Here is an 8,175-nt window from a genome sequence, read left to right on the forward strand (position 1 = left end):
CACATTTTTTATTGTAGCCACACTACAAATCAAAGCTGTTTGAATGACAGCCTTCTGTTGCTTGGGCCATCCCCTGGAGTTGAGTGGCTGGGTGCCCAGAGCCTCCCCCAACTCGTTCTTGGGCATCTGGGTGAGGAGGATATGGAACTTGGCGAGGAGGGCAGGCGGTTACACAATGGATGCAGTGGGGTCTGTACTCTAGTTGCCTTTCCTGCAGCTCCACCAGATGTCTCATCATGTCCGTTTGCTCCCCCATTAGCCTCAGCATCTCCTCCTGTGTGTTCTGATCATACTCACTTATGCTTTTCTGGCCTCTGCTACCGAATGCCTCCATGCATTCAGCTGTGCCCTATCAGTGCAGGAGGATTGCATGAGCTCTGAAAACATGTCATCTTGAGTTTGTTTTTTTCGCCTCCTAATCTGCGATAACCTCAGGGACAGAGTTGATGCGGGGAGCATAGAAGCATTTGCAGCTGCAGGGGGGGAAAGGGTGAGTAGACTTTTAAGAAGATAAATTTCTGAGAACAAAAGGGAGACTCTTTCACAGTGAATCAAGCAATTTACAGCAGACAGCACATGTGTTTTAGGTACAAGGTTGCATTTTGCCTTTTATATTGAGCGCCTGCCAGTATGGTGACACATCACACATGGCTGGGCAACAGAATTCGGTTTCCAGGCAGCCATGGTAAGCCAAAGGGTATATGGGGTTGGCTTCTTCTGCGTTCATAACATGTGGGAATGGTTTCAAACTGCAGCACCCTCCTTTCCCATAGCAACCAATGCCGGTTGTGTTTGTCGTTTAAAAGGAGGGGCTGCGGTTTTGGGGTGGATGTGCAGCAAACCTTCCTCCCCCCCGCCCCCCACGTGGCTATTCTCCAGGATGATCCCTTTTAGCCAGGGCTGGCTCCAGGCACCAGCGGAGGAAGCATGGGGGCGGCATTCCGTCCATTCTTGGGGCGGCACAGTCCGGGCAGCTTTTTTTTTTTTTTTTTTTGCTTCGGCAGTTTGCTTGGGCGGCAAAAATGGTAGAGCCGGCCCTGCTTTTAGCAAAGCACAAACAGCCAACCATGCCCAGGGTCTAATGTGTCAGGGATCAGCAAACAGAGGGGATTACTGTTCCCTTACAAAACTTCCCCTATTTCAACCAGGTGACCATGAATGATATCACGTTCCTGAGGCTGACACAGAAAGATAAAGACTGAATGTTGCCTGAATGCAACCAAAACCCAGGACCATTTACTGCCATGCTTTGTGCTGCAGTGATTCCAGACCACTTGCTAAATGGCTTGGTGTGGGAAAGTGTCCTACCATGGAGGACAAAATAAGGCAGCACTCCCCAGAAACCTTCTGCAAAGGCTTTCAGAGTACCTCCAGGAGAGCTTCATGGAGATGTCTTGGAGGATTCCCGCTCCATCCCCAGACACATTAACAGTCTTTTCCATTAGCTGTACTGGCCATGAATGAATCCCAATTGTTCAAGGCAAATCAAACATTAAACACTATTGCTTTTAACCCCTGTAGTGTCGTTACAAATGTACACTTACCAGAGGTAAGGGAACAATAGGCCACCTTCAGGGTACGGGAACAATAGGCCCTGGGAGGATATTGGCTCCAAGGTGAGGAAAAGGTCCTGGTGGCTGGGGAGAATGGATTCTCCGCTTGCCTGCTGTGCATTCTCCTCCTCCTCTTCCTCATCCACAAAATCCTCATCTGTGTTGCATGAGGCTGGCATCTTGCAGGAGTCCACGGAGAGTGTTGGGATACTGCTAGGGTCCCCCCCCAGAATAGCATTCAGTGGATCATAGAAGTGGCATGTATGGGGCTCTGACCCAGCGCAACCGTTTATCTCCTTTGTCTTTTGGTAGGCTTACCTGAGCTCCTTAATTTTCATGCAGCATTGCTGTGCATCCCTGGTGTAGCCTCTATCCACCATGCCCTGTGCAATTTTGGCATATATATCAGCATTTCTTCTGCTGGATCAGAGTTCTGCAGGCACAGATTCTTCTCCCCATACTGCAATCAGATCCAGTGTCTCCTGTTCACTCCATGCTGGAGCTCGTATGCAATTCTGCATGGTCACCTGTGCTGCTGAGCTTGCCATGCTGACCAAACAGGAAATGAAATTCAAAAGTTCCTGGTGCTTTTCCTGTGTACCTGGCTAGTGCATCGGAGTTGAAAGTGCTGTCCAGAGCGGTCACATTGGAGCACTCTGAGATAGCTCCTGGAGGCCAATACCATCAAATTGCACAGTGCTGCGTCTACACTACCCCAAATTAGACACAGGAAGGTCAATTTTAGCGCTTCTCCCCTCATTGGGGAGGAGTACAGCAGTCGATTTTAAGAGCCCTTTAGGTCAGTGGAACGGGGTTGGTTGTGTAGATGCATTCATTATAAAATCGACCTAATCCGGCTAAATTCAACCTAACCTCGTAGTGTAGACCAGGCCTAAGATCTAAAAGCATGAGTCTTTATGGAACCCAGATTGTTTAGCTCAAAGACTGCCATGACTCATGAACCTCTATACATGGTCTAACCACTAGAGGGGGAGAGTGAGCCACACAGTGTTCACATGGGTTGGAAAAGTAATGTCTGAGCTCAGTCTTTTTCTAATGAGATAGAATATTTGTACATATAGTGGGACTATTTAGGCCTTGTACGTTCCAAGACACTAGTACAAATGGGTTAGCCATGCCTGGTGGAGGGATTTGTCCATGCTGCAGGACATTTCTCTGCAGGTGTAACAAGCAGAGGTAACAAGCAGGCCTTCTGTGACCCCGCCCAATTCAGCCATCAAAACAGAAAGCCAGGTGAATGGGGTTAATGAAGCTTAGGCCCCATGTGACTACAAGTGCCATCAAACTAAAAAGATAACAAGACATGTAAGGGGAAGAGGAGACAAAGGCATGCTACCATGGTACAGTCCTAGGCCTGCAAAAGTCACCATGGTGGGTAGCCTGGGGAGAAGAGAGAAAGAGCTCAGGAGAACCCAAGTACAAGCTGAGAAGGTTCTCCTAAGGTTATCAAGGAATTGGCTGAGTTGAGAAATTTGGCTGATGGAAATGAGCCTCACGTTCCTTTGACAACACCAGCCATTTATCGTAATGGACTGCAGGGCTACCTGTGCTGATATCTAAAAGTCTCTGGTTCCCCAAGTGATATGGTCTCTTTGACAGTGGAGAAGGGTTGTAGTCTCACCTGCCAGTGTGAGAGTCCAGGCAACAATCCTGGATAGGACACAACTGAATAGGAGTTTGACAGTTTTATCCTAGCTCCCGTTAGAGCACATCACAAAACCATCCTGCAGTTAAGAAGTCTGTTTGAGAGAGGCCCAGTATCCGAACAGGAAGCATAACTCAGATTACAACTCTGGTGAACTGAAAGAGCTATGGTAGGCGCTTGCACAAGAACTACCATGTTACACTTGACTCAGATCAGGCTCTTAACCAGTCACTTTCTGGAGCCTTTGCAGTACTGAGTACTTATAATTTAAATTCCTTACACTGACTTACTCTCAACTTTGCATACAAAACTACTTTTCCCCACGTAATGCTCATCACTAAGGGCTGGTCTACGCTGGGGGGGGGGGGGGAATCAATCTAAGATACACAACTTCAGCTATGTGAATAGCATAGCTGAAGTCGAAGTATCTTAGATCGATTTACCTTGGGTCCTCACGGCGCGGGATCGACGACCACGGCTCCCCCGTCGACTCCGCTACCACTGCTCGCTCCAGTGGAGTTCCAGAGTCGACAGGGAGCGCGTTCGGGGATCGATATACCGCGTCTTAACGAGACACGATATATCGATCCCCGATAAATCAATCGCTACCCGCCGTATCGGCGGGTAGTCTGGACGTACGGTAAGACATTGGCCATAATAAGCTTTGGTTTGCACCCAGCAGACTTACCGAGCCTTCTCCTCAGCAACTGAGAGCTGGTCCTGAAGAGACTTCTCTTTATTCTGAAGAACCTTAGAAACAGCAAACCCATTAAATCACCCTTGCTTCGGTTTCTGTTTCATGTGTTTTATATCTCAACAGTTTGATTTTGTTCCATAAGATGCTGAGGGTATTTTCCCTACAGATCTGCTTCAAGAACAAGTTGGTTGCATTGGCTGCCAAAGCGAGGCTAAGCAAATGAATCAGACAAAAGACTAAACTCAGCGAACCCACATGGCTACAGTTTGGGTTTGACAACAAGTAGCGGATGTTCAGTAAATGACAGTGTGGTACCCGGAACTCTGCAGAGAAAAGCGAAATCCCCAGAATGTTCTCTGGATCAGTTCAGAGCAATCCAGGGGCCAGGGTAGTTCCTTGTGAAACTAAAACAGCATCTCAGTGGCTTGCCCACCAAGTCCGTGCCATGCTCAGCCCCTGCCTTCCAGCCCTGCCCATCCAGGTGCAGTGTCATTCCCCACCCCGGAGAGGGGACCCTGGAAGCGGGAAGGCTGGGCAGATCACTGGGGAGAATCATCCATTCCAGGTGCAGGAGCCAGCCCCACAGCAGCAGTGAAGAGTAGCAGCACTGGTTGCCCCACTGGCCACTCAGGTTTGGCCCCATGACTCTCCATTATGATTGGAGGGTGGCATGTCCAAAACTGAGTGAGTGGTGTTTTGACCTGGCCCCCGGGGATCACTCCGACACTCAGAGAGGCCCTGCTGACCCTCCTTCCTGAGTGGTGCTGTGACCCCCAGCACCAGGTTGCAATGCCACCCACTCAGTTTTGGTCCCATGGCACCTACATCATGATGGGCCGGTGGGGCAAACCTGAGTGGGCATTGGGGTGGAGAGCGCTGCTTCTCCTTGCTGCTGCGAATGGAAAGCACTGTACGTAAGGTGCACCACTGTGGGCACCACTGTTCTACACACTCAGGACTCGACTGTGCACATGACTGTGATGAGGTGTCTACCCCACACTCACCCTGCAGGGTTTTATGCAGGTCAGATAGGCCAATTAACCAATTAGGCAGCTGATTAAGGAGGTTCACCTGGGCAGGAATAGATGAGGCCTACAAAGTCCAGGAGCTGAAAGCAGAAGCTGCTGGGAAAAGGCAGACACTCTCAGGAGAAAGGGAAGAGCAAGTGGGGACTGCAGGCTGTAGTCACTCCCTGGGAAGAGGGTGGAGGCTCTGGGAGCTGATAGACCCAGGAAGATAAGGGGAACCAGTAGTAGGAAGCAGCCCAGGGCTAGAGCAGTAAGGCCAGAAAAAGAGCTGAGGACTGCTGGGCTGGAACCTAGAGAAGAGGGTGGGCCCAGGTTCCCCTATCAGCCACTTGGCAAGTGCACTGAGGCAGTGAATGGGAAGACTGCCTAAGACTACTGAGGACCTAAATCCCCCCCAGAAGGAGGGAACATGGACAGTGACCCGGCTGGAGGGCCGAGCCATGAAGAGGATGCTGCGGTTCCTGAGGCTGCGAGAGGGACTGCAGGTGGACAGCAGAGACGGAGTGACACTATGAACTGTGGACGGGGGAGCATTGGCCTCGAGCTAATCCCCAGAGTACCAGGAGGATGCACCAGTCCAGCAGTGAGTGATGCACCCTGTGACAATGGCCATGGTAAAGTTTATCGGTTCAGCCATTATGGTGCTATTCTGTCACTCCCACTCTTCCCTCCACACCTCCCAAAATCGCAACAGTTGTTTACAGTGGGAAAAAGTGTGTTGTTACTGTCCTAGAACTGCAGAAGCTTCTGAAGAGACCCTATCCCCACTTTCCAAAGTCCCTTTGGATGGACAGCAAGGCTCAAAAATTTCAGCCCAAAGACAAGTGTTGGGGAGAGCTATGATTATGTCTTTAATATGATTAAAGGACCCAGCTGACATGGCAGCCTAGTCGTTCTAGGTACGGTTCAGACACGCAGCAAGAGACAACTCTTACCCCACTGAACTTAACAATATCAATAGACAGGAGGACAATAGACAAAGGAAGCACTACACCCTCACCGTACAGACGGAGAACCAAGGGACACAGTGACAGAGCCAAAAAACAAACCCAGGTTTCTGGAGTGCTAATCCAGTGCCTTAATTACAAAATCCTTCTTCTGTGTTACAGGGTGAATTATGTAAGACATGCTACCTTTAGGCACTTTATCATGTGGAAGCTTTACCTGGATTACTGCCTCATATTCTTTTATGGATTCCTCCAATTCTCGGGTTTGGTGTTTCATCTAAAAAAATACAAATTCAGGTATAATTTCATGTGGCCCATAGGCTACATTACTCCAATGCCCTTTGTCTCAGGTTACCATTGAACAGTGCTACAGATAGCAAACTGCACCCAGTGTGACAGCTGGAATTCAAAGTTCTTTACCCAGGAACACTGGTGAGAACCAATTTTCCCTTTATGTTGCCTGTATGGCAGCATGTGCTCTTTAAGGTTACTATTGTGCAATGAGCTTTGTCTTCATGCAGTTCATTGCAGGATTGGGGCTCCAGGGTTTATTTTTACTACATAAGTGTCAGCTCCAAAGCCCACTGAATGGATATTGCACTGACTTCAATGGGATTTGGAACAGGCCCTAAAGTTCTAAATTATATAGACGAGAGGGTTGTGCCTAACCTTGTATAGAAAGAAATATGGGTGAATTTATTGTTTGTGAAAGGTGCTAGTTTGATAGTCCTGAAGACTGTAGCCTTCTGTGTATTCACACACACAAAGGAATTCAAAATACTTGGCATTATTAAATGCTAATGATAAGTGCAATAATTGCTACGTACTCACTCATCATTGCTTAGAATTACTTTTTTTTGCAAAATGAATCAGTGATCTTTAATTACAGGTGAATAGTAAAGTAATGACTTGTTACTTGTGCTTACTAAGAATGACTGAAAAGCAGTAAATATTGCTTGGGAATTATTAAATCACTTCTCAGTAATGCAAATATCTATACAGAACGAAAAATTATTTAAGCCCATATTGTTCCCTCCACAACAGAGGGTGATTCAAACTGGGCAGAACTCCTCTAGTGGGAATTTCTACTCTCCCAACCTTCAAGGAAAAACCAAGATGTCAACTAGCCAACAGCTGGTGCTGTAGGGACTCAAATGTGAAAAAAATCTCTGTGCAAACTTTTGATTAAATGTTTTTATATGCACGTTTCTAATGCTTGGTTTCATTCCCATCTCTCCAGTTATGCTTTGCAGAGCACCCCAAACATTCCTCTGCTTCCTTGGTGTCACATCCTTCAGATACACGTGGACTATTATTATACCTTCCCCCCCAGTCCTTGTTGAGTCTAGCTATGTATATGTAAGCAGTCCATTCCCTCGAGCTCCAAAATAGTTATACTTGCTAGTCTCTGAATTCCTTTCAGTTAATCAAAAGCTTTCTGGTTGTGCTGTGAGATATGGCCCCTCCATACTATTTAGAAAGGAGCCTTCCAGTTCTGTGAAGTGATGCCTCTGAGTTTGCAGCCCAAAGTTGCACTGGGTTTTTATGCTAGATGAAAAACAATGCTGTTGATTATTTTCTCTAGGTCTCATTCGGCTTTACCCACTTTCCAAAAATATCCTTCATATTGCGTACGAGCTGTACTAGCTTGTATTGAAGGCCCAGCTAAGACCCTGATCTACCTGCATATACACCGTGGATCATATTCAGCTAGTGATATTGAGTTGTCTATGCACTAACATGCCTCGCTAACCTAAATAAATAATGCCTAGATAAATGAGTTTACTGTACCTTTCTGAAAATCTCATCTTCGACACCAGAAGCCAGTTTGCATTCCTGTAGCTTTTTCTAATAGGAGACAAACATTCCATAAATATGTTCTGATAATACAACTTCCTGGCCAACAGTCCCTCCCCTGACCCCCAAAAACATACACTTCCATGCACCACTGTGGTTTCTGCTAGCCAAGGAAGGGAAGTCTTAAGCCCTCTCTTGAATCTGTGGCACTGGTATGAGTACAGTGTTGCTACCTGCATGCTAGCTGATCTAGACACAGCTTTAGGTATCTTTATACTTTTCCCACAACGTTCATATCCAGGCTGGTTCAGAAAAAAACTACCCAAAGCATCTCCAAAAGAATATTCACATGGCTGAGTCCTCTCTTCAACTCTGGCATCAATTGCAATATTCTTGAGTAACAGAATAAGGGTAAAAAAAAGGCTTGACTGATTATAGTGAGTGGTTTCACATGCTTCCTTGATTTACATCTAACAAAGACATATAG

The sequence above is a fragment of the Terrapene carolina genome, unplaced genomic scaffold (assembly GCF_002925995.2).
Source record: "Terrapene carolina triunguis isolate 2854851 unplaced genomic scaffold, T_m_triunguis-2.0 Scaffold837, whole genome shotgun sequence".
Taxonomy (NCBI): domain Eukaryota; kingdom Metazoa; phylum Chordata; order Testudines; family Emydidae; genus Terrapene; species Terrapene triunguis.